This window comes from Ischnura elegans, chromosome 3 (assembly GCF_921293095.1).
Source record: "Ischnura elegans chromosome 3, ioIscEleg1.1, whole genome shotgun sequence".
NCBI lineage: Eukaryota > Metazoa > Arthropoda > Insecta > Odonata > Coenagrionidae > Ischnura > Ischnura elegans.
Genome location: NC_060248.1, coordinates 92,736,537 through 92,764,518, shown reverse-complemented (window position 1 = coordinate 92,764,518; position 27,982 = coordinate 92,736,537). Strand labels below are relative to the sequence as shown.

The 27,982-nt window shown below is 40.9% G+C and overlaps 1 protein-coding gene across 1 annotated transcript in view; it reads left to right on the top strand.

The window, feature by feature from the left end:
- The window catches only part of LOC124156142 (cytospin-A-like), a 526,115-nt gene that overhangs the window by 138,797 nt on the left and 359,336 nt on the right, over positions 1-27,982 (top strand). The gene's annotated exons all lie outside the window — the stretch shown is intronic.

Genomic DNA, 27,982 nt, shown 5'->3' with positions numbered 1-27,982 from the left:
GTCCTTTCTGCCGTGGATCCCATTCCAGTTTTGCATTCTCGTCCGTGGTGGAACGCCGATTTGATAGTGATGCCTACGTACCGGGCGGGAGCCGAATTCGGTGGCGTGCTAAATATTTATGCCCACATCTCCGTCAGAGCCGTCCTTCGCGTCTCCGCTTCTCATTCAAAGCTTGCTATTTTATTTCGAGATGTGTTTCGTCGCGGTGTATCTTTTCAACGACTCGTGCCGTAGACATGAAATTCCGTTCTAGGTTCGCCATACCGTTTCTCCGAAAGGTCGTCTATCTTCCCGAGAATTTTCCGTCCAGAACTTTGATTTAATGAAGTTGAATCTTTCGCGTTAAGCCTCTTATTTATGTGTTCGTTCACGGTCTGAACGTCCCTCGAATTGCCATACACGACTGGGAATAACGAAGACCGAAGTGTGTACGAGTTTGGCTCATCGTTGCCGTTTCGTTTTGCCGGTGATGTGTCGTGTCGTGAATCAGTTATTTTTTTATTTTTGCTATTTAAAAGCAAGGGCTTAGTGGGATTGCAGGTAAAGCGCTTGGATCCAGGACCTAGTTCAAATTCTTATGAAGAATCGATACGCAGAATAATTAGCCTCGTTATACCATTTTTTTGCGACTTCAGAATTTCGTTAACGTGTTAAATTTTCCATTGGAACGCCCTGTATCTATTATATGATAATTTGATCTTCTTGTGGCCTTGGGCTTGATGATCTCTTCCTTCACCTATTCATCCAGTCTGCTTGAAATATCGATATGGTGAGGTAGGAAGTAGCTTCGTTCTAATCCATATATGCGGCACTTTCCTAAGAATTACCACATTAGGCATGTTCTCACATTAACCTTCCTGGAAATTAAAATTATGCAGTGGGGCTTTATGAGGCTTATCACCAATTCTGCAGCATATCTGGTTGGATATTTCGTTGTTACACGCATAAATTATATTGATATGAGGATTGAACGGGTTGAAGTAAAAGTTTCACTTCAGAATGAGATCTTTACAGAATTAAAGAATTGATGCGCAATGGAAAACTCGTGCGGCGCGCCGCGGCGTAGCCAAATGCATTGTTATATTTTGTTGAGTGTAGTTCCTACGAGAAAAATGAGTGAAACAGAAAGCTATCGACGGCAATTTTTTCATTTTATACCGCTAATAAGTTCTTAAAACATAAAGTGGCTGGTTAGGTATTACGGAGTGAGGGAATGTTGAAATTCGTAGATTAGAGGAAGATTCATCCGAAGGGTAAATAGACGTGTGACGTTGCCGAGCTGTGTAACTGTAGCTTGTATGGAGACACGTACTTCTAATCGTCGAATGTAGTCTTACCTGATTGAAAACCTACATTTTATCCAGGAAGTTCAAGTAATTAAACCTACCGAGAAAATAATCATTCTCAGCCCAACATTAAAAGCGTGTTTGAAAATTTTCAGATCCTGAACACACAGTATAGAAGACAATAGTCGTCCGTTGGATTACTTCCTAGGAATGCCCAGTCCTTCCTGTTCCCTGCATTTTGTTGGTGCGAACATCAATGGAAACATTTTCTATTAAACAGATTTCGCAAGAAGAAACTGGAAACACAAAAAAAATTCGTTAGCCTCTGTATCATTGGTTAATTATGGAGATAATTGTCAACTCTCTCGAGGAAACATTCATGCTGAGCCTTAGGGGTGGATGCAGACGAGAATTTCCCCCAACGTGTGAAAGACAATATGAGAGGTCATTGCTCCCTGTGAGATAGTCCGTGGGGATGCTTTTTCCAGCAATTTTCTTATCGTGGTGATGGGGGGGTTGTCTGGAAGGGGTTGCACAATCCTCCCGGAGGGTCAATTCCCATCCTCCCCCGCCTCGTCTGCCACCCCTCTTAATGCCTCTCTTGGCCCTTCAACCCCCCAGTTCATTTCTCCTCCACCCCCGGCACTTGTTCCGTCCGGCATCTCAACTGCCTCCTCCAACCACTTGAATCCCTCACTCCACTCAATATTTAATCACCGCTGTTGCCGAAGGAGCTGGAAGGTGCTAAATGCGCCCGACCGGACAACTGGGCAGTTTTTGATTTTCGGAATGGAATTTAGTGGAATTTTGGAGGAGGAGGAGGAGAGGCGGACGTAAAGAAAGACGAACTACGAAGTGCTAGACATGGTGGGTGAGGAGTGGTAATTTCTAGTTGAGATACTGATGAGACATTTGGATGGAGCGAGTTCTAAACTGGGGATTTTTAAAGGCCGTTTTACACGGGGCATGTTAGAGCTGAAATCGTTTTTGGAATTTCGAGAATGCAAGCTCGGAATTAGAGCAGGGGCTGTTTTGCCATTTCGCATGCATGCATTCTCGCATGCGTTCTAGCTATTCACGGCTTTACACGACGCAATTTTGACTGCGCCTTCGAACATACGTCAGATTGCGCAATGTCCCATCCACCATTTTCACCCGTTACCCAGCCTCTTCTTCTCCTGATCTTTTTCATGTTTCGAACTCGTCATTGGGAAGTTAAGGCTCAATAGCAAATATAATGGAAAATTCTATGTAGTTTTTTGTGTCTAGGTTTCGTGCCTGATCTGAGTACTATTTATGCGACATATTCCCTTAGACGTAACTTCCCTGACGACTGAAAAATTTACAACACAAAGAGTAAGAAAAAAATTCGTCCAGTGATTTTCTTTTGTGTAACAAGCAGTTTTGAAAATAAAAAGTATAGGTTGAATAGAGTGGATATATATTATGGAATATATATCCACTCTATTCAACGGAATTTTTAAAATATTAAATATTATATACGGAGCGTTACGGAATGGGTGACTGGTAAACGTTTTCTTAACGAGTACCTGATTGGCTGAAAGAAAAAAGAAAACTGTCGTGATATCACTACATCCAGTGCCATTGTCAAGGCTCGTTCAGTGAAACCTGCCCAAACGACCACATCTATTCAGCACCCACCTCTATATGTGGGCAATTTTCCTTATTTTCCTCACAAGAAATGTAAAGATCACTTTTTTCAGCGGCCATCGTCTTCAACGACCAGCGGCTACATTATTTTCGACAAACCGCGAAGCGGCCAGCCCCTGTCTGCTCAAAAATAAAGCTCAAAAGCTCCTAAAAATACTTTTGGAATATCGCTTGGGAATTTTTTGTTTAGTTCTAATCATTTTCGAATTTAGAAACTCTATAGAGATAGAGTTCTAAACAGCATCTCGAGAGCTTTCTAACGAGCTGTAATTCATGAGTTCATTCACAGCCGTGTCTACGTCGCGACGTAGACACGGTCTTTATCCAGCATTTTCTTATTTCATATCCCTGGCATTTGGATTTATGTACGAAATTATTCGTATTTTAAAACTCTATCCAGATAATCGTGTCAGTTTTAGGTAGAGGTGTAATTTTAAGTAAATGTAAGTGTAATTAATGGCTCATTATGTGATTGATTATTCGTGAAATTTTTGTTACCGTCAGCGCTCTGCAGTCACCACCTTAAGCGGCCACTTGAGCCTGTTGGGTGGCCGCTAATGACGGGCTTCATTTTATGAATGACAGTTCTGCGATTACGTTGACATCGCGGTTGTTCATTGTAAAAACTACTTGGAGCATTGAAATTAAAAAAAATTAAAATTCGTCGGCCTCTGTGGCGGCGGAGTAAATTCCTTACCCATCAAACCCTAGGTTTGCCCGCGTAGATAGATTGCCTGTATCAAGGGCTTCCATGAAATTTAAATTGTTAAATTTTATGAACCCCAATGTAAAGGCAAAATTTCGCTGTTTTACGTGGTGTGGAAATAAATAAGAAATAAATGATATGAAAATTGCTTCAATTCCTCAAATAGGGAAGGAATTCGGTTTTTAAAAAATACCACGTCTGCGTATGACGGCACAGGCTCGGGAAGCACTTGTCCTTTTTCGTTCTTGCTTTCCCCTTTCATTCGGACCACTTCGGTCCAGCATCTCGACTCCCCAAAAAGCACTTGACTCCCCATTCCGCCTTCATTCTCAATTTTTAATCACCGCTTCAGCCCTTGCGAGTCCCCGCTTGGAGAGTGCTCAGGGTGTGTGCGTACGAGAGCGGTGGAGTGGCCGGGGAATCCTTAAACACTCGGAAGTTCTTCCCTTTTTTTAAATGCACTCGTGCACTGCCGTGGGATACGACCGTGTGCACTGGGCCAAATGGCGACTTAATGGACGTACGTAAGGAGTCCGGTGAAATAGAATGCGTGACTGCGACTTCTTTTGTTCAAGGAAGTTCTGCGTCAATATTTCTTTCTCGTTTTTGGTCTGCATCTCGTTGGTTCGCTGATGACCAGTTCCCATTACTATATTTATTACGATCATCCTTTCATTCGTAAGTGGAAATTGTAATGTCCGCCAGGAAGAATTGAGTTCTCAATTATTCTCAGTGTGTATATTTGTGCGGATATTCGTAAGACTATTCATTAATCTCTTACCGACGGCACTGTGATGCGGTGCTTCCGATCATCCGTTTATTCGTATGCGGAAATCGTATTCTACATCTAGGAGAATTGAGTTCTCAGCTTTTCTTGAAGTTCATATTTTTGTGGATATTCGTGATTCTGTGATATTTTTTGTGCTAATTTCATAAATATACGGGTAGTAAATCGTGCAAAACAGATATTATGTCCTTTTTCGTCAGAGATTTGGGTGTAATATCTATCTCGTGATTGCTCAATTAATTGCCTCATGCTTAACGGCTCCTGCAGGTGTCTGCCCTCGTCATCCGAGCGTTAACCACCCTCCTCCCGGAAGATAGCAGCTCATCTGACCGCGGTTCCGTGACGACACCCGTGGGATTATGTCGTCTCTCTCCTTCCCTGAATTGCACACCTGTGATTGCACGTGTTCCGGGCGTTGAATATTTATTTAATTCGCCTTAAAAAATGCCGATATAAATGCCCCCTTAATGGCCCATTGCCATATCGAGTGGTGAATCATGCCACGATGAACTTGTTAAGATGGTTTATGCGCAACCATGCTTTAATTGCCGGACAAATACGGAGCTGCTCTTCACCGCGGAAAGTGTTTATTGCCGCGTGATGTCCTTTGTATAGCTGTTGCTCTGCGAATTGGCCCATTGTTATGCAATTCATTTATCCTTTTAGGATATTATTTCACCTTGGAACAATTCTTTGATTTTTACGCCCTGTACGGATGGCTGAGTTAAAATTTACGGAAAATTCTAATCCATTTCACTTATACTTTTTATTGTCAAATCTGCTTGTTACACGAAAAGAAATCACAGGACGATTTTTTTCTTACTCTTTGTGTTGTAAATTTTTCAGTCGTTTCCAAGTTACGTCTCACTAGAGAATAGGTATGTGGCAGAATCCGTATTACGCATTGTTTTTCTCTATAAATATTATTGCGTTAGTTCACATTTCTTAGTTAAAAGGAAAAGATTGTGACCAATACCTTTTGATTTCTTCGAATCCTATGACAGTATTAAAATAAATTTTTAATGGTTAAGAGATGAAGTTCATTTTTATGCTTTTAGAAAAACGTATTGGATGCATTACTTCCGTACGATAAGCTGTTAGTTTACGGCTAGAGGCAATCTCATTAACTACACTGCCTCAATTGATTCTCCCGCCAAGTATGTACTGAGGAGAAGGAGCCAGAAAACTCGCCGAATAGCTTCAGCATTGACATGTCTTGCCTTTATGCCTTTACCTTAATGCCGATAAAAGAAAATTTTTCTTTAATGCAATGTGGCTAGAGTGTGAAACAGTGTGTAACATTACGTACATCCCCATTCGAAACAAAAGAAGAGACATGCTGACTTCTGGAAGTGTTCCGATCCATGACAACGCCTGTCATCTCAGCGCTGATGCAGCCCAACTGCTCCTTGAGCGATTTCAATGGGACATTTTCGATCACCCGCCGTGCAATGCCGACCTAGTGCCGGGGACTATACCTTATTCCCGAACTGAAGGCGGCTGACCTTGAGCGTGCTCGCAACCCACCCACTCTTCTAGCCAATCGCAGAAGAGCGACAGGAGAAAGTGTGCAAGAGCCCGCAGTCTCTCTCCGAACTCCGTTGAGTGCACATCGCTCTCCAGCTGGCAGTGTTGCCAAGCCGAATCTTTGGAGATCGCCGAGCGCTCGTTCTGCTGCCCCCGAAAGTACCGTTACTCCCAAGGCTGGCAACACTGGTCGACCGGATGGACGGAAGCGGAGGGGAAAAGGGAAGGGGATGGAGGGGAACGGAGAGGTGGAAGGGGCAGTGCTTCCCATTGGCTACTTTATATATTCGAGACTCAAATGACCGATGGCGGCGCTGCTGTCAGTAACGTCAATTTCCAATATGGCCGCCAGAATGATGGTAAAATCAAAACAATCGTAAAGCATTGGCGTACGGAGAGAACATAAACCATAATATCAAGAGCTTATAAGATAGAAATATTCTTTTAAAACCTTCATATGGTGTATTTATCGGCTTCTTTCGTCCGTAAGAAGATCTAGAACTGAAGAAAACTGCTTGACGATGTAACTAAAGGTGTTTATAATGTACCTAATCATTACCAGTCAGGTTTGATTCTCGGCTTGCATCCATCCGACTCGTATTGCGTTTCTTCCTAGCCATTTCTTTCGAATACACTACAAAAGAACTTAATTGTATTTCATACACAATCTGCCGCTTCAATACATGGAACCATAATCCATTCCAGGCAGCTTTCGTGTTGTATTTGGGCGCCACAGCCGTCTGCTTCACTGATGTGGATTGCTGTGTTCACCTATATTATTATCATATTTCCGGATAATAAATGAACGAAATAGTTATTTGGTGTGATTTACCATTGGGAAATGATTTTCTTTGGTATAATTTAGAAATTTAAGGAAGACTTAAGGATCTTTACCGTTGATTCACATCTTCGTTGACTGCCTGTTCTTGGTAAAATCATGGAGACGATAGTTATTCGTTCTTTATCCTCATGTTGAAGTATGTGCATACTAGTTACTGAACAGCAAGGTTTCAGATAAATAATGTCTACTACTACTAATTTAGCTACATTTAATAATTTCATTAATAATTCCTCAGATGAAAATATACAAGTTGGTGTAATTAATAGGTAATTTGCAAAAGGCTCGTATGTATGTTAGGTTTTAAAAATTGTCTGCTTTGAGTTACAAAAACACATTCATTTGCTCAAAGTATTGCATTCAGAACTGGTATGTCCTATTCTCGAATTTTACAGAGTTATATGGCATCCTTATCACAAAGTGTAAATGATTACAACTGAAAGGGTACAAAGCAAATTTTAAACTACTATGGTGGATTCAATACTAAACATATCCCATACAGAGAAACAATGCATATTTTGGATATCCAACCCCTGATAATTAGAAGGAAACTGAATGGCCTGATATTTTTACATGAATCATGTAATAGTATGATAAGTAGTATTTGTCTTAATGATATTAGTTTTAATCGTTCGGTTACCTCAGAAAGGAATTGCAATATTATCTTTGTAATATTCTGCAGAAACAATAGTATTTATAGCAATCTTATTAACACCAGGTTATGCTTATTCGACGGAGAATCTCATGAAATTGGCTGGGTTTTGAATTTAAGTTGGGTATCACAGTTAAATAATAATCCGATGAATGAGTTATTGTAACTGTCTACGGGGAAAGGAATTTGGGGACTAAGCTTATTTGCCCACTATTACATTTCAAAGTCGAAATGAAACTTGGCATTGCCTTGAATAGGTGAAAGTCATCCATTTCTTGTCTGAAAGCAGTATGTTCTGTGACTATGTATGATTTCGAATTGTCTACTGAATTGACACCTGGAATCAATCAAAATAAGCTAATAATTTTTACCATGTTTACCATATATATTACTAATTTACATCGTGAGACGCTGTTAAAAATCGTTCTTTCAATCGTAGAGTAGGTTCATCCTCCTTGCTATTGATACTTAACGTCAATGTTGAGTTACTATACTCAGCAACTTAAGGTAAATTGTTCAATAGCACATAGCGCACAGAAGAAAAAAAACACATTTATCAGACTAACACGGGTAAATACCATCCCGCTCATAATAATGGCAATGTAAATATTGAGTAGGTATGTTATAATGAAAATCTCGAAAACCGCGATCACGGATATCGGATACTTTGATGCATTGGATATAAGCTACTTTTTTCTGCATAACCTGACACATGAACGATTTTCAATTGAAATAACACTATATTAATAGCTATAACATGTAAAACCAACGTATCTCCATTAAAATCGTCCTAAGCAAGAGCTTTCTACTGCTCCTATCTACGTGCGGGAACAACAGCCGTCGCCTCGCTTTGAAACAATTCCACTTCTGCTGCAGTTATTACAGGGTCGTAGAATTCAAGAATATTTAACCTCAAGTAACGGTAATAATTGCTTTGAAACCAAAAAGTAGGTATCCCCCCGTAACTAGTCAATAAAACAGTGTAAAAGTCTCATATACACTATTCCTCATAGCACTACCGCGTCATGACCATCGTTCCTATGTTTCGAGCGTTCTCCGCCAGGTGGTGTCTCCCTTGGCTGGAATCGCGAATTCCACCCAGCCGCCTTCAGTTCGGGAAAATGGTATAGTGCAGTTGGATGATTTCTACGGGGGACTTCCATCTTTACGCTGAAATGAAGATGTGGTTAGATGGCCAGCGTTTTCAAACGGGCGATGAGCTTCAGGACAAAAGCATAATTCATTTGAAGTCATTGGCGGAAACATCCTTGAAGAAGTTATAGTAAAGCTTGTCCAAAGGCACGTCCAATTCCTTAATCGCCGAGGCGTTTATGTCGAAAAGACACCGCAAGTGTGATCAGCATTTAGCAATGAAATATTTTTAAATCAATTACTTCGTCTTCTGATCATGACTCATTGGAAGTTGAAAAAAACGGCCTTCCTATATTGTGGCGAAGTGTGGTGTCGTGCATTTTGGTGATAAAATAGTCACTCCCTGCCGTACGCCCTTGGATAAGATCGTATTCCTGGATGTAAAGGAAAGGCAGTTGGATGATTTCTACGGATTGTTAAGGTCATTTGGCACGTATGCTCACTCTATTCGCCGATGACGTGAGGCTGGAAACGTGTCTTTTTTTATCGATGCCATTTACTAAGCCGTCATAAAAACGAGACCTTATTAGTGTCTCCAGCTCTTCTCTGATACTCGACAAATCGCTCTCCAATGTCTCCTACGCGCTGTCACACTTGAAGGTCAACGTCCAGCTAAATGTGAAGTCGCGGGACCAGTCTCCCTGCGCCTTTTCGATTTGCATATGCGGAAGTTGACAAAGTGCGCTCTTTATTTTTTTCCGTACTTTACGTCCGATTTGCCTCGACTGGGATGTGCCCGTCACCCTTGGTGATCACGCTTTACTCGGGACGGTGTTGCGGAAAAGGTTGCGGCGTTTGATACGATTTGGATTTTTTTTTCAAAAGTGTCTTCATAGAACTTCAATTAATCCCTGTTAGGAATTACTCAATGATGATTTTCTCTGAAACTAAGTTAAATTACAGAATGACTATCAGATTAATAGGTGATATCATTTTTATTCCATGAAAATATTCTAGCAGTGTCACCAGCTACTCAATCTGAAATGTTTCCTATAAAGCTGAATACCGATGCTCGTTATAAAGTTTTGTTTCATTTTTGTCTGCCTTTACATTCGTATATGATTGTATATATAGATAAAGGCAGAAAAATTTGTACTAACGGATATACTTTTTCATGCATACACGGTAAATATAAATACGAGTTGGCATTGCATACATTGATATCAAACACTTTGTTTACAAATTTTCAAAGTTTCAGGTTCCTCGAAAGCGTCATCTTAGAATTTTATGCACCTCTTTTACATTGCAGAGTCCACTGCGACGTAACTATGAATGAAATGGATATGAATAGTAATTATCTTTGAACTTCAAGTTTTATGCCGTTTCCGAAACTGCCAAATACAAACTTTTTCGGCCTCCTTCCACCCAAGAATGAGTCTTGATTCACTGGCAGATCCGCCATGGTCTTCGTTTGTGTATTTCGACTCTCTTTGCGAGTGGTAGAATTTGCCCTTTTTTATTAAGCTTGAGAAAGGGTCTCATGGGTGTTTAACATTCATGTCCTCTTCACCGAAACTGTTTTCATTATTCCTTCTATTGGCGCCCCGTGAACTCACTCGAAGTGTCATCAGTTCTCGTTTTCTCAGTCCTTTTTTATATTCTCTTCAGGTGATGGTGCTATCAAGTATTTATTCTACTATTTTAATTTTTTCAAGAATTTTGAAACTGTAAATAGTCAGTTACTGAACTGGTTGCGGCTTGGGGTCTCTGGTTTTCTTGGTTCATTCCTCCCAGATCGTAAAATGTGCTGTTAAAAACGGAGTAGATGCTGGAGCAGTTTTCTTACATTTAGCCGTTTTACTCTCGTGTTTTATTTTCGCTTTTCGTTTATTTCCTCGCATTTAATGCCTGAGTTGGCGTGTACCGTAACTGAATATATTTATAGTGGAGTGAATATCGCCGTATTTATGGAAATCGGTGGAGTTTGGAAACTTCGAATTAACTAAGTTTCTCTGCTCAAAGGACATCGTGGTGCGTAAATTTTCACTTACGGGCGTGCAAGCATTTTTATACCAAAATTACATCGCTACTTATCTGCCAAAATTGAACGAAATATGTGGATTACACTTAATGAATTTTCAAAAGCTATGGAACTTCCGCGCCGTTTGTGAAGGGGTACTTATTATAAGTTTAGTTACTTTTATTTTTAAACGAATTAATTAAATATTATTGACATTTTTAACAATAATATAAATATTTACGGTAAATATTTTGCTTATTTATTTTGAAGGAAATTTTATTTAACTTGTTGGAAGCTATATTGAATGTTTGTTCTTTAAACAATTAAAAAGAACAAACTTTGTATTTATCCACCAATTTATTTTCGTGGTACAGCTAGTTTCGACACAGCGGCGTCATCCTCAGGTACCTGAGGGTGACGCCGCTGCGTCGAAAGTAGTTGTACCACGAAAATAATTTGTTGGATAAATACAAAGTTTGTTCTTTTTAAAGTTGAGCCTGAGACTATAGGGATTATTTGTTAGTTTCTTGTATCATCAAATTTTGAATAATAAATCATTTTTTGCCTTCGATTGGCATAACTTTTTTTTATAAATACACAGTTTAATTCTCCCCCTCCAGAGCTTTTGAACGCTTAAAGTCGTCTTCGAAAATTCTCATCTCCATTCTCTTTATTGTGTTTTTAGTTGCAAATGTATTATATTGCATTTTTATAACCCATATATAAATGTGATTTTTTTATTTTTTCACTTTTCAAGCTTAGGCAAAGAAAATGTTAGTGTGCGAAGGAAAAATTTTCTTCATTTTCTCCTATCGCAAGTCTGTAATCTTGACCGATTTGTCGTTGAGAATGCTATCTCCCTCTGCTTGACGCATTTTACGTGTACATCAGTGAATTAAAGGGTGTAATAATCGTTAATAGCCGCTTTGGCCTATCTTAAGTTGCTCGTAGCGCTGGCTCGGTCGTTTTTCTTTTATTTAGCCTCGAATCTGGATTCATTCTCAATCGTCTATCCATTCGCTGGCGGTTGTTACCTTTTAATCTAAGGTTTTATCGGTGCAATAAAACGAATTTATATGTGAGTTCCGAGGGAGGAAATTCTTCAGATTCGATCGTTAGCCCAATGCCGATAGATGTTTACCCGTGTTTGGCTCATTATCGATTTAATATATTTCGTTCTCACGGATTGGAGTTTGCTTATAAGGCGTTCGACCCCCAATAATGAGAAACCGGAAATCTGCTAATGATTTCCTCGTCCGAGGTTGCTAAGGTGGAGAATGATGGGGAATTAAATTTTAAGTTTGTATGTTGACGTGAATCATTACCTCGTTTTCGCTGCCTAACATGTGACGAGTGTGTGTTATGACAACATATTCAGTACAAAATTCGTGTCTATTATCAATACTCAAGAATACAATGCAAACGGGCAAATGGCAGCGTTTATGAGAGGTGGTTTGTGACGGTTATTTTTTTCCGTATTGATAATAGGTGAGATTGTTATAATAAAAAGAGTATTTTAATATTAGTTTGAAGATTTTTTTACCACTTTCTCAGAGTATTGAGTACTTTCGTTTGAAAACGTTTTCCAAACGCTACTCTAAGAAAGAGCTGAATTACTGGTAAAAAATTTCTTTGGCGGGTACTTGCAGCGTACTCTACCGGCGGAAAACTTAATATTTGGAAGTTATGACATGATTTATAATAAATAGACTAGCTGTTTCAATTCAATGTGCTTTTTCTTTTCTGTATCGATACATATGCAGCCAAATATTGGTGGGTGCACTGGAGTAGTCCTCTCATTCTCCCTATCTCTACGCTAGATAGTTTTCTTGTCTATAGTTTTAGCTCCAAGTATATGTCTCTCGGTCTTCCTGAGGTGACCTGTACTTCGATCTTCCCAATAAATGCTCTGTCGTAATTGCTATCTCATGAAATGTCCAAACCACCGTGTTTTTAGCATATGGTGCTTCGCAGCACCCTTTATTGACCTATTCTTCCAAATACCTCTTTGTATCTCACGCTATTCTTCCATTTGACATTCCATATCGGTATCCAGCATCAGTTTTAGAATGATTATATACTTTTGTGATCTTCTTTTATTGTGATCCATGATTCTCAGAGTGCCTCTGTACTCACGAATGCTCTCACATGCTCCTAATGTAGGTGAAGCTGTATAGTTTCTTTTCATGTCCATACCGGTTTTGGTATTACTCACTCGATTGTTACCGTTTATTTTTTTTACCGTCGTCATTACTCTGTGTGTATCTTATTTATAATGCATTCAGCGCGGCATTCCCTTCATCTGTTATGCGTATGATAATTCCACCAGTCGTGACTGTGCGCGGTGGTTCCGTATTTCGCGCCGGGCGGCTGTTTCGTAGCGGGGCAGCGGCGTGCGTGTTCATATCTTGAATTATGCCGCGATTATAATCGAAGGGGAAGGGCCGCTCAAATTGATTCTCTCGCGCCCACTCTCTCTCTCTCTCTCTCTCTCTTAAAGTAAACGAACGGTGGTCCGGCCCACCGATCTCGCTCACCCCACTGCCGACGCATACGAATGCACGGAAAGCAGCGATCGGAATTCTTTCATCCGTGACGTGGGATGGGTGAGTTTCAGGCCGTATGGTCCCTATCCCTTTCTCTTCCTTCTCATGTCATTCCTCCACCACCATACTACCCCCGGAAACCTAACATTCTCCACCTTCTATGTATCGCCTGGGATATACTTTTATTCTTTGTTCCACCGGCCTTCTTTTCCTAGTCCTACTGTTTATAATCGTTTCAGGTTTGATTTTGTGGAACTTTGCTATATCTATGATCATAAATACTCTACTCTCTATATAGTAATGTAAACTCTATGTCTATGATAAAAAACACAAATGGTAGTTTCCACACTATTTAATTTAACACTCAACGACCGACCTTGGTTTCAGCACTTTGTGTCATTTTCAAGGTAAAAAAATGAAACTTTGAAAATGACACAAATTATGCAGACGCGGAATTAGTTTTCATACGGAGCAATGTACACCTGAGGATGACTCCGTAGGTTGAAGCTGTAATTGTAAAAAAGTTTTATATGAAATCAACCTAGCTACGCAATTCATTTTATGTTACTTTATTTTATAAAATCTACCAAATTTTACCTCTTCGTATTCGATAATCGACGATCAGTTGTTTTAACCATGGATAAGGTTGACTGGTTCTTTATCTTGCATTTCTAGGATGTAGTTTTTCTTATTCAAGCATTTTCTTTTTTCCAAGAAAGAAACTTATAATTATATGCGCATTTTTTGATAATAAAAATAATGTCTTATTTTTAAATTCTACTTAAATTTCAAAGGCAAAAATAAAAATGAAATCAAAGTTATTTTTTCATCAATTTGGTTCCGGAAAAATGAAAATTGTATCGCCGTAATTATTTGTTTCCGCCGAATCTGATGATTATGTAGATGGAGTGAAATGAGTAACGCAGTTATCATTACGGTAAAAATGACTCGTGGAAAATGTAATACGAATGTTCTCTGAGTGCGCTGTGAGGTTACTTAGGCCTCGGGGGCTGAAGTTGACGGCGAACATTATAAAATTGAAATAAATACTTGTAATTTCCACGATAATCGTGGATAATTGCTTGTATTCATTTCAATATAGAGAAATTCCACTCCCTCACGTTTGAATCTTCGGATTCTATTGTAAATTTATCCTTTCTTGAGCTAAGGCTGAAAGTCACGCCGCTGAAAACAGAAGATTAAGTTATCCAGCCTTAAATGAGTTTCGATAATCAACAATAGTTTTCATCATTATCATTTGGAAAATTTGGCCCGAAACATTTCTACAGGAATAGGTGTAGGGATAGGATTTTCTCCCGAACAAGAAAAGACGAAGGCAGGTCTAGCCCATGCCTTTTAATTACTCGCATCGCACACGTAATTTTTTTTAATTCTCGTTCTGTTTAACGGATATTGTCCCAACACCTCCCGCTACACACGCCTATTAGGCAGCTTGTGGGGTAGTACGTAGATGACGTTAGGTTATAAATTGCTTCGCTGGCGAATATGAAAAATTTATCCTGTGAAAACGTTTCGCGAGCTAGGACTCGAGTGAAAACTCTGCAAACATAGTTACACGAGAAACGTGTGGGTACATCTGGCGGTGAATTGCGGCGTGTCCCTACCTTCCGATCGCGGGTTCAACCTGAAATCTATGCATGAGGACCGCCAGACTTGTGTGCGTAGTGTTAGCCTTCTCCGCCCTTCACTTTCACTCCTCACAAAACACGTCCTTACGTCTCCTCAGCACCGGCCTCCCCTCCTCCTCCTCTTTCCTCCACTCCCCCCTTCTAGCGGGGTAAGAAATAACCCCTTCCCCCCACCCCTTCAATGCTCCCTCACCCCCTACACCGCCTCATTTTATCGCCTTCCCACACAACCCCCACCCCGCCCCAACGGGCATTTATTCATTCCGATCCACCATTTTCCCCCCTTCTCTCTCTCTCGCCTCGCTTTGCTCGTTTCTTTTTTCCCTACGTCTTTATAAAACGCGTCCCTCACCTCATGAGCTACACCCCTTCCACCACCCCGTGCCACCCCTCACCATTTCTCCCTCCCCGCCCCTCACGTTTCTCACTCGGCTCTCCCTCTCTCTCCTAACCTCGTGTCGTTGTTTTTCGAACACTCGCGGGGCGCCTTCGCGTTCGGTTCCAGCGTGCGCTCCGTCCCGGCTCCTGTAACACCTCGAATCCGACCCAGGAACGACGTATTCCGCTCCAGAAGACGGCCCAGCTCACTCACATATCTATTGTTATCCCCTGTGGTTTTTGGTTGAGAGCGAAGAGTGGACTTCCCGGAGGGGGATTAATCTGTGCACCTGACGTGAAGTGAAGAGTGAGTTCAAGGGTTTCTTGCCGTTCCGACGTTTTCTGTGTGACCACGTAGGGTGAAACTGTGACGTCTTGTACTGTCTAGTATTCCTACACCGTCACAAGAACCTAAGTGGAACTATTTTTTCATCGTAATCTGGGATGACCGTTTTCGCCGAGCTAGTGTGTGAGCATCTGATGTGATATCACGTGCCTTCCCAAAGATGTGATGCAGTGCCGACTTTTCCAGTTTATCTGCGGAGGTTGAGCCTGACGCTTCGCCCTGCCCATCTTCCAGGCTCCATCACCTTAGCCTTATCTCGCTTAGTGAAACTGTTTGTCACACATCTGTTCATGGTTCCCTGTTGCCGAAATGTTATCCTTGTGAGATCTTTTTAAAAGCAAACGAGGAAGTGTTCTACGGCGAAGAATCTGCTTGTGCATTCTATGGACAGTAGTTTCATGTTTGTGTAGAAAGACTGAGTGAGATCTATGGGCAGTCAGAAAATAATTTCGCTTTGGCGTGGAGGGACCGAAACTATTTTCCCTCGAAAACTATCCGAGATGTCTTTCGCGACGCTCTTTCCCTTGGAATAATATTTTTCACGATTGCATGTATCAATCTCAGGAGAAGCATTGAGATAAGTCCTCGGGCGCACAGCAGGCAACTCTGTTGTCATTCCTCGTGTCATATTATCGCCGGGAGGAGAGAAAGGTGAGCAGGGCGATTTCTCGGAATCTTCGCGAGGCAAAAGTTTCAGAAGAGCGCCTCGTCAACTTCCTCATCCGCCTGCAGTCTTGTTTTGGTGCATGTGTCGCGGAGGTATCCAGCACGTGCCTTTTCTTTCTCTCCCGCGGAGAGGATCAGTGGGAGTCGGCGAGGCGTCCCACACTCCCGGCTCCGCCTTTGTGTTGTCGTTCCTCGCGATGCGTGTCGAAGAACTCCGGAAGTGTTCCTCCTCCTCCTCCTCAGCGCCTCAGTTCTCATCCCCGGTGTGAAGTTCTACTCTCAACCTCCGCCGACGGAAATTAGCGGTCGTTGTGTGTTGACAGGGTGGTTTCTCGAGCAGCGGGCTCGGTGTTGACCGAGATAATCCGCTCGTTGCTCACCTAATGCCCCCTACAGATACTTCACCCTGCGTTGTGTACGCTTTCCTTACGATTCAGGGTGGAACGGTTCACGGTTCTGGATTGAAGCTGCATCTGCATTTGTTGCCTGCGTTGCTTAGCGCGAGCATTATCCATTCCGTCTCCGGGTGAGGTGGAACAATACGCAGTGTTTGAGTCGGAATAAGAGGCGGTTTAGTTCTTAGGAGATTTCTGAAGACCGGTGATTTTTCGTTTAAGAACATATAATATTTTCAAAGATATCAGCCTTATCACGTGTGGTGGAACTTGTGTTAGAAGCTATTATCACCAGAATAGAGTATCAGTTAGACGTGAGACGATCACAGGAGACATCGTATAATGGAGTTAGGTGCTCTCGTCTCCAGGTGGGATGTCTGTCCGTAATAAATGTTCCCGCTAATCACTTGATTGCTAAGAAAATTATTTCTTTAAGTGAATTCCTAGTGAAATTTCACTGTCTTTGGGAATGATAATGAACTTTTAGTTCTTTATCACTGATTATATCGTAGAATCCATTTTGTATTCCAATTTTGTCAGCTTTCTCTTCGACTAATGGCACATCCTTAACGCTCTGTCTAACCAATTGATAATGGTGAGGAAATTGGCTTTGCAGAAGAATCAGTGATTGGTTTTATTATGGTCAGAAGGCAAATCCCTACCCCAAATGAAGATATTCTCCGTCGCATGGACTTAGTCAGTAACTTTTTTATGATGCACTCAGTTTATTAGAATTTACCTATTCGATCCCTCGCTCCAGCTCTACCGTGGACTTCACCCTATTCTGCAATTGTTGTTTCCCTTTGATCGTCGAAGACTCCCGATTCGGAGGGATTAAAGGCGAGGCAAATAGGTGTGGACCCGACGACGGGGCTCATTCGCCACCTCGCGTCCGGACTGTAAATCCCTGGGCTAAAAATATTCCCCGGAGGCTCGTCTGTCACTGAAGGCGTCGTCGAGTTGGTGTCGGTGAGTTCTCAGTGGACGGTGGTGCTGATTTCCTTCCATCGGATCGTGTCCACCCTCCTCGCCGATTCTCTTCATCCGCACCGGCCGTGACATGCACGCGTGCCTGGGTCCGCCTCCTCCTCGCCCCGCGTGCTCCAGAAGCGGCGGGAGACTCCGCCTGATTCGTGCGGTCGTCGTCCGCGCGGGAAATGCGTAGGTTGGGGCACGCCGAGGTCTTCCCATGGTAAGGATCACGCCCCTCCTAATTATTCTTCCTTGAAAAATTTAAATTCATATGCGTTTTGATGAAGATATTCTCCGTCGCATGGACTTAGTCACCGAATCTTTTTATGGTATACTCAGTTTATTATTCACATTAATTTACTATTACCGTTGTTCTGGCATTTAATGCGTACACCACGAAATTCCTGAGCTAAAAAATATCAGTTTTGAGACTTAGAATACGTGGTAAAAGCGGAGATAATTGATCTTATTATTCTTTTGCCTTTATCCATTATCTCTACAATTTTTATCAGCATTTCAATATTGCCACCATTACCACCCGAATCAGTCAGTCAGTGGTATTGACCATTTCATGATGGTTCTAGTCACTTGATATGTTTCTTTTGTTTTATGGGCATTGCCCATGTTCAATATTGCTTTTGTTTCATTTTTTAGTTCTTAGGTGATTCACCCTTTGTCGACTGTACAAATGCCATCCAGGTCTATTTCTGAACGATACTCCGCGTTACTCAATTCTCTTTACGTTCTTCTGATCCTCGTCTTCGTTACTCGTTGACTTCGCTCGTTCCACTCTTCAGATTATCATGATTCGCAGAATTTGCCATCCGTCGCCTGCCATTGATCGCATCGAGTACTGAAACACACATTATTACTGTCGCCAGCGTATTTAATTTTCTACTTGACTATGGTATCTTAGTGGTGAATATTAGTCTACTAGTGAGTCGTTTTTATATGGACTGGTGATTAATTAATTTGTTTCCATATTGGTTTGTATGAATAATACACTCCCGGAAAGATATTTCCCACTGTGATGCTGTGAAATACGATTCAAAGAATTTCAATCACTATTTTAGCGAGAGGGTTGTTCTTAGTTCGCCCTGCTAGATAATCAGAAATAGTTCTACTACTGAGAAGGTAAACACATCGTTTTTTTGAAATGAGACTCATCTAGATATTTTTATGGCTAGTAATTATAACCCTTAATCGGCATTAGTTTGGGTTCAAATATAATCCCGCTTCGAAAAAGGCTATTTGGGCTTCCAGCGGGGTGGTCTCCCTCCATGCTGGTGAATGAAGAGAATGTGGCAGAATGGAGGCTGGAAGCCCGAATAGCCTTTTTCGAATATATTCGCCGGGAAAGCATCAGGTCATAATCCTGCTTGTTTTCCCTTAGAGTGATTTTCATAATCGCATTTCTAATCTTACGACATTCAGTTGCGAAAATGGATGACACTTCTCCCATAGAGCGCGTTCCTGTATACGAATGAGCCGTCGCAGGTGGTTTCACATAGATTGCAATACGCTGCATTCACGGCATTCTTCTCACTAATTGGCCTGGACGTTTGAACTCTTAGTTAATTAAGGAATGACAATGGCACTGCTTTGTGCATAGCCAGTTAGACTCACAATCAGTCTTTGGGAGAATATTTATGGCATAGGTGAATTTTACAAGTTCCTTTTATATAGAAAAGTCTTCATGATAGGAGTGATTTTTCTGCAGCAGCCTCGCGCTTTGGAAAGATCATGGCTAGATATACGTGAAAATAGCACATTCATTTTGATTTTAAAGCACTTTCAATTAAAGTTTATAGCATTTTGTAGCATCTATTTTTTCTTTATTTTCATAATGTAGCACTAGCAGTTGACGACAAAGTGTGATGAAACGCATTTATTTGAAAAAAAATACGGAATATTTTAAATAATTTTGGGGTGTAAAAATGATAAATTCAGGAATAAGCTGAAAGTAAATAATTGAAAATGATGTTAGTAGTCTGAACACTTTCTTCCTTCAACCCGTGGTGTCTGTCAGTCACGACTAGATTGTGCTGGCTGAAAAACCTCTCTGCATCCACGATGCTAACTAGTTGCCAAATTAAGTGCAGTGCAGTATAGCCAAACTCAGTTTTTTCTAGGCAGATGGCAATAAATATTTGCTTAACATTGCAGAAGCTACCAGTGTTCTCTCTCAACCTCTCTAGTGGCTGCCGATGAAAATATGTACATGTGAACCATCTATGAAGCAGTAGGGCCCAACGTCTTGGTAGCACATCGAGGTGCGGGCTTTGCACTACATTTACGAATTTTGCCATCGAAAACGCAAATTTGCTGTTTGAATATCATAAAAGTCGTCATCGCGCCCATGTCGCATTTATTCACGTGTATCGCGTCAGTATCGCATTTATCGCTCTTGCGATTTTCACGTATCTCTAATTATGGCAGATGAAAACGTATTTCTGGCGTAGATGCGTTTTGAAATCTTTTCAAGAAGTAATACTGGGAAGCTGTTAAATGTTTTTCGATTTAATGCTGTGATTAGGCGTGTAAAGTGATATCTTCGTCATCCAATGGCATTTGAACTTTAATATTCCTCTTTAAGAAACCGAACAGTAATGATTGGCAAACTTAAACGCCCCTAAACCTAAAGGAATAAAGTTAGCAATGTTACGAATAAGGGCCGAATCTAACGGAAACGCCGCGGCGGATTTAAATGAAACGGCTTTTCAGAAAGGTCGATGTTAACTCTTTCCTATTCACGAAAAATACGTATTGTGTTCTGAAAAGGACAGGAACTAAATTTTAAAATTTCTTGCGAGTTCGGAGAGTCCGATCATGAGAATTTTTCTTAAGTATGTTGGTATACCAGCCCGTGGAGTATGATAAAAATTTTCACCTGTATTAATTGTGTACTTAGTTTGTGGCAGCGCTAACGCTAGACGTGTTTTTTAGAGATCGGCGTTTTTCGGTTCCCACCTCATTGCTTTTTCGTAAATTTTTGGCCAAAAACAATATTGAAACGATGTTCCAGCCACCATATTAGCTAAAAATGGCGCCATATGACTTTTTCCTATTTCAAAACAAAAGAGGACCGTAAAGGGCCGTTGTTTTATAAGCAAAGATATCGTGTAGAGAAATTGCTGACAGAGCTTAAGTCTATCCCAAAGATCGAGTTTGAGAAGTGTTTTGAGGATAGGAAGAAAAGTTGGCAAAGTGCATAGTTTATAATAGGGACTTCTTTGAAGGGGACAACATTAATGTAGAATGAATAAATATTTAAAAAAAATTAAAATTCCCGTTATTTTCCGTACACTCCTCGTATTTCCTTTTGAATTGAGATGAATCAAATGTGTACGTCATTGTTCATCGTCAGATTTAATCTTAACCAAAAAGAGTGAAAAAATATTTTCCGTGCTGATTTTACCCTTCACCATACCTTGCGGTATTGGATGTGCTATTTTCAGCCTCTTTTAGTCGTATTGCGTAAGTAACAAATAATGAACCTGATGAAAGGGCTGCAGACAACTTTGAAAGCAAATACCGGTTATCTTCGGTAAATTCATTGAACTTGCATCACACATCCGCCAGTGAATGGAAAAAAAATGCTCCACGTGTTTGTGTTGGCGTGTGAGCGAGCATGTTGTGAAGTGCAAACATCCTTTCATTTGCGGAAGGGTTAATTCTAGGTCGGTTCTATGTGGGACACGTCACAACCTTCATGCCCACGCGTTGAGTGAACGTTTATTTTTTTTTGTTCTTCTGGGAATCTAAGCCCAGCCAATTATTGAACGCCTGCAAAATCTAATTCTTGCTGTAATTACACCCTCTTCCTTTCACTGTCAGCCATTATTTCAGATTTGAAACCGCCTTTGTATTTAAATATCTTCAGAGCAGGGAACAGGCCTCATTTTACTTTTTTGTGACGTTCCAAGTTTTATAGTTACACCTCATCAAGTGATGAATATGTATTGGTTTTTTGCGCCTTCTCTAAAATCCGTAATCGCACGTTGGGAAGTGATGTTTTATGTACTTATAACAAAAGGAATTCTTCTCTCAGTGAGCGAATTTTTCCCTGCAATACGAATTTTTCCCTGTACATCACGTTGTGTAGATGTTCTGCCGCCTTGCTTTGTCATTATTAAAACGACATAATCGGTACACAGAGCGATGCCTGCCTTTTCTTACGGCCTTACTGCAAATTTAGGGATAGAAGATGTAATATTGGTAATTTACCTAACAAGTTTCTTGTATGATATGTGACACTATGCTGTGGAAGTTATTAACATTCGATAAAAAAGACGTTACACTTGAGAATTTTGCTGTAGCTACGAAACGCGACGTTCAAAAATAAATTCAGTGGAAATATTGCATGTGTTATTTAGCTTGTAACTTGAGAAGTTTTTTTTTAAGGGAGACCCTGCCAAAGCTTCTATAGGCATTTAATTTCAAAATGTTGTGGGATAAAATTAGCCTGACCATGTCTTCTTCATTAAAGAATTCCATCGATGGTACGAAGGGATTGGTGTCACTTTTGTGGGCTCATTAAACGATAGACTCCCTACATGTCGGTAGATTTTCCGTTTCATTTACAGGAGAAATTGCCTTCGTGACGTAGTGACTCACTTGAATATGCGCATCTAATGAATTGAATGATTCATCTCCGTGAAATCGGTGATAATTTTGCTGATAGTCTTAGTTGTATACGTATTGGTCATAATCGCAAGGAAATTAATAAAATAAGACGATCCTCTACAAGTGGTGCGGAGCACCTACTGATGTCTGAAATGAAGGTACTCTTTTGATATCGCAATGGAAAAAAAACATTAAAAGAAGTTTTTAGTTTTTTTCCGTAGAAGTTTCGAGCAAAATCTTTTAACCCCTTTAAAATTAATAACATTTCTGGGAAAAATCCCTTTAATTTATAAGGATTCCTTTGAAACGAATCTTTCAATGGAAAACTTCATTTTCTCCTTTTTTTAACGATGCTATAAGGAGAATGCTCGGAAATTTTTCAATCAGTAAAATGTTGGAATATTTTCAGATTTTTAACAGTATCATGTCCCGAGAAGACCTCAGATCGAGACGGTAACTCTAACGGCACTCAAGAATGAGACTGCCTGTCATAAAGAAACAATAATATTGCCAGAAAAATTTGGTATGGAATTCGATGGCGGCTGCGACTGAGGGTTTTTGTCGCATGTCTCGGCGCGGGCCGGCGTCCATACCAATGGTCTTCACGGCGCTAATTGGTCACTAACGACTAAATTTGAGTTTAAAGTGCAATAATAGGATTAAATATCGAGCATTCATGCTCGTAGTAATCATATTTCGGGAGACTCGGGTACTTAATTTCAGTTTAACATAGTGAAAACACTAGTCTATTTCCACACTTCTGTATTTCTTCCGACCCAGGTTTCGGCTTATAATGCCATTTTCACCTTGAAAATGACATTATGTGCCGAAATCGGGTTCGGTAGAATGAAAGAAGTGTTGAAATAGACAAGTGCTTTCATTATGTTAAATATCTAAGATTTCAACCGATTATTACGCCGATATTAATTACGCCGGAAACTGTGTATTTGAAGCTTTCCTGGATATACACAATTACCGATTAAGGTAGGTTTCCATGGAGTACTAAAGAAGTGATCTCCCTTTCCTTCCAGCCCTACCTTCTTCAATTCACTGTAAGGCCTACTCCCTTTACATTTATCTAAAAATCCTATTCTTTTCCTTATACCACTAAAAAAATTATTAAAAATTTTATTTATTTTTTTCACTTTATTACTTATCCAGGAAAACTTATAATGGAATACCACAAAGTAAAGCAAGAGTTAGTGAATTTCGTGTATTTTACTTTTCAGCTTTTTCAGCGTAGGTGACGCATCGTCACTTGTTTTATGGATCGGCGGTACCCGCCTTTTCTATGGTATTAGAAGTTTTCCATCTTTATTTAATAAAATAGTTTTTGTTCATATATAAGGAGCATTACACACCCGTGCTTTATTACGTGCGACTCCTCATGAGGAACTTGAAGTCACTCGAGCAACTTGTTGTCGCCCTGTGTCTTCTTGTCGTCTTCACTCCCCGCCTCTTGTCCGTCCGCATATTTCCACTTTTTTTTCTTCCTCCGCCAAAGGTGTACCTTGCTCATTCTCTGAGCACGGGAATCACCACGCGATCTCGCGGAAGCTCTCTTTCGCCCTCCGCTTGTCATTTTTTTTCACCCGCCAACAATGGCCGCCCACGTGCTCGCCGTTGCCGACTCCCAGGAATCTCGTCAGCCGTCCTCCCGATGATTTCCATTCACACCGTGTCGCGAGCGTGAAAGAATCGAACGCGATGTGCACAAAGTCGGTTGCCTCTCCCCGAAGTCCCCCAGTAACGGAAAATAATTCGGTGGCTCCCGATCTTTCAGAGCAAAAATATATCCTCCCATTTTCTATCATTGAATTTAAGTTTTTTCTTCAACGGCAATGACAACTTCATCTGGCTGTTGTTTATATCGAAAACATAGACTTTCTCTCGTGTGACCTATACATGATTCGTGATTAAACTATGCTTCAGTTAAGTTCTACACGAAAGTTTCTAGACCCACTCATATCAGAAGCGTTTTTCAAAATGTGTCGAAACTAGTTCCCATATTGGTTCACATAAAATTTGTGTGGATTTATGTTAAGTAATTTTTAATCAGGAATGTAAAGGACCCCACAACTGGAATACCCTAATCCCTTTTTTCCTCGTAACGGGCAAATAGAATAGGGAGGTATGGTCTAAAAAATCGTGATTGGTATTATTACGGTATTTTTCTTTCATTCACGTTAACATAAATATAAGTTCATGGTATTACTGGAGTTACTTGCCGTGCGATCTGTAGTACATACTATTCGACTAATATTTTTTCTGTTTTTTCTGTCTGTCATTATCAGCTTCCTAGGAAAATAATTTGCAATGAAAGATAAAGACGGAACTATTGGTGTCCTCCCCGTCGAAAATTAATTCTTCGGAAAGGTGCTTCGTGGTGTCACTGCGATTGTGCATTCATCATGAGACAGTGAAAAAGAGCGATAATTTTTTTCTCGGATCTCGTTAAATATTCGGAACAGGAGTCGGCAAGCGTGAAGGGCATTCTCTCCGTCGCGCACGATGTGATCGATTACCCTCGTATGTTAATTCAGGGTTCGTTCGAGTCTTTCTTTGCATGTGCCATTTTTTCCCCATGTGGGCCCCTAGCAAGGCCGATGCGGAGGTGGTCCTCGCGGCGGCCCAGAAGCTGCGCGACGCGTCCCGGCCACTTAACGTCCTCCGCGTCCCACACAGCGTGACATCACGAATTCCTGCGAATCACCACCGTCTGCGAGTGAATCGAGGCAAAAAAAAAGAGTATCGCAGCTGTTTGCCATGGTGCTGGCTTGTGCGTCTCTGTCTCTTTTAAAGTTATTTTCAGCCAATCTTGAAGGTATTCGCGCCGGGGGAATACCGATCGATATTTTTTTACCGCTACATTCCAAGTTTCCATTTAAGTATGTTATGGGAATTCTGTTTATTGGCGGATAAAGTTCCTGATGCGTTATGAAGTCTGCTCAAGTTACATTCCTCTGACATTGCTCTCTGAAGGGTGGGAAGACGTTGTGAAACATATTTTAACGCTGGGATTAAGAATGTCCCTTGCTCGGATAAGATAAAAAAATCGGCATCAGCCCATGATGTACGAGATTACGGTCACGATTTTTGGGAGATTCCCGATTGATTGGTCCTCCTGGTTGATTCGTTTTTATAGCCGCGATTTGCTCATTTCCAATTGCCAAGATTATGTATGATTTAGCTTACTCAGTTGTAAGAACTGTATTAATTTTTTTGTAAGCCGAAGAAGTGTTGGCAACTTTCCTCTGCATTCCCATTCTCAAATTGATCAGCTTTGATGATATTTTTTTTCATACAATATCTCGTACTTGGATATTTATTTCCTTTTAATTGCCGTAATCGCCTAATTGGCGTTTAAATTTTTTGGATGATTTTCTTGCGATTTAATCAACGATTCAGTGAACTTCTTTTCAATTGTCACTTACTTGATATATTCCCATTTATTACCAAACTCGACATACAAAGTCGCTCTGGAGTATTGCTTAAGGTATCTTTTACATCCTTAATGTTTCTTTCAGTAACTAACTACGTACAGAGAGATTGGTACAGGAACTTATGGTTGTATTAAATTTGAAAAGTATATCGTCCGTCGTTATCCGAAGCATATCATCAATTACAACTTTCCTGTCTTGCGTGCTTGAAATTGTCTCCATTAATAAGGGAAACATTCTGCGGTGGGTTATGCCCATTTTGCGGTAGGGTAAGTAAAACTTCATCATCACCCAAGTTCTATTCGTTCCCATAATTTCTGGTATTTGAGAAATGTTTATGGGAGGCTGAGAAAAATAAATTTTTTATCCATCGTAAGTGACCTTTTAGCCAGTTCTTGGCTGGGGTTTGTTACATTTTGATTCAAATCTGAAGAAAAGGGAAACATATCGCGATGCCAGAGGAAATATTGGGCAGTGCGCAATGTTAAGCTACAACCGAAAGAGAAGAAACCAATTAGAAGTCTTGTCTTTACTATATAAATATACATGTACGTGCATCAAAAGCGTCGGCTCTGGTTAACAACTCCGTGGATACTTCCATTAAACATGTCTTCGCCAGTAGATCAAGACGGCTCATGCACAAACTTTCTTGTACTCACGGCGTAATTAGCGAATATCTGTCGTCCTTGCACTTCTCCAGCCTTGTCAAGTTGACTGAGGCAAGCTCGTTGTGGATAAAATCTTCTCTGAGCGCGGTGTGCACGAGAAGGCGTGAATACGCTTGTAGGGGAGCTGTCGGGAATTTGCAAATCCAGGAGACGGGCGGTCGACGGGGCGCAAGAGTTGCAGCGAATTATGCGATGCCGTCCCACGTATTTCGATCTCGGGCGCGATAAATAATCGCTCGTTGCCTCGCGGGACGCGGCGAGGGCAGTCAATATTAGAATATTCTCAAGGACCTTAGAGCTTCGGGCTGCCGCATAATCACCCTGCCATGGCGTGGGTTCCGTCAAGAGTCTCTTTCCATCCCTCATCCACCAACCACGCTCTCTTGAAGTGATTTCAGTGATATTTTTAAATTCGTTTTCCCCGTAATCACCGCGGAACGTTTTCATCAAGCATCGCAAACTAATATGCATGAATTTCCATGAGAAAAAATTCCCCTGGAATCGGGAATCGAACCACGTGTCTTCGGCTTTCTGAGACCCTGCGCAGACCACTACGCAATTGAAGTTCCTGATCTCCAATGGCAATTTTACCCGGCCCCATGGCAAATGTACGCAGTTGCCCAGAAAGCCAAAGGTCCATGGTTCGGTTCCCGGTCCAGGGGATGTTTTTCTCGTGGCAATTCATGTATATTTCAACGCCGTTCACGCGGCTGGCTTTAAAGCATCGCAACCTAAATTAAATTCCATCGAAGAGATCGGGTTGGTATGGTAGCTTGAGTGCTGGCTTCCTACCCGGTCGGTTCGGGTTCAAACCTTGGCGGTGGCAGAGATTTCTCAGAGGGTGTCCGATCCCTACTTGAGTGCCTTGTGGAGGGTACTTTGCAGTATTCCGTCCATCGGATGGGACGTTAAGCCGTGGTCCCCTTGGCGCCTTACGTTTGGAGTAGGCTATTGCCGTCGCCAGGTTTCTCTCCGCCCTTCCCTTCCTATCCTAGCCTCATGGCGCAAACGGCTTTCGCTATTGGTCGCCACATTCATATACCATACCATACGTATGCTACGGAGTAGGAAATTCGACGTGGAAAAAAAAATCATTTACTCTAAAGACTTTTAATGAATATAGACTTACTGCTGGCCGCACAGCCATATACGCAACCTAATTTTATTTAAAGAGTTACGACCAAAAAAATCTTATTTCACTCCTTTCCTGTAGTCTTAGAAGGGTTCAATTTCAGTTTTCAAATTTAGAAAAGAATATTTCTTATGTATTTGTTCCAAAGTCATGCTTTTAGCAAAAATTATTTCTAGGTCGAAACTGAACATTGAAAAAATAAATTTTGACTAAGCGTTTAAAATGAAGCTTTATCTCTGTACATCTTACCTAAGCAGTTGTAACAAGCATCATAAAAGTAAGAACGACTTTAGTTAAAATGGCCTTCTGAACACGTTTTACTATCAGCCTATTTAAAGGTGTGCTTCAACGTACAGTGATGCAGGATGAGTAAAATAATCTGGGTATTTTTTCTTCGTCTTTTTGGCGTTGGATATTATTATCACCTTTTGTATGGAATATGTTTATCGATTAATATTGATACCTTTAAAAATCTCTCCAGGACGTTAAAATTCAAATAGGAATAAATAAAAACAGGTTGCTGTAAAACTTTTTGGTAAAGCCATCTTGATGTTCCACCGAACCTTTGATATTTATGACATCCAT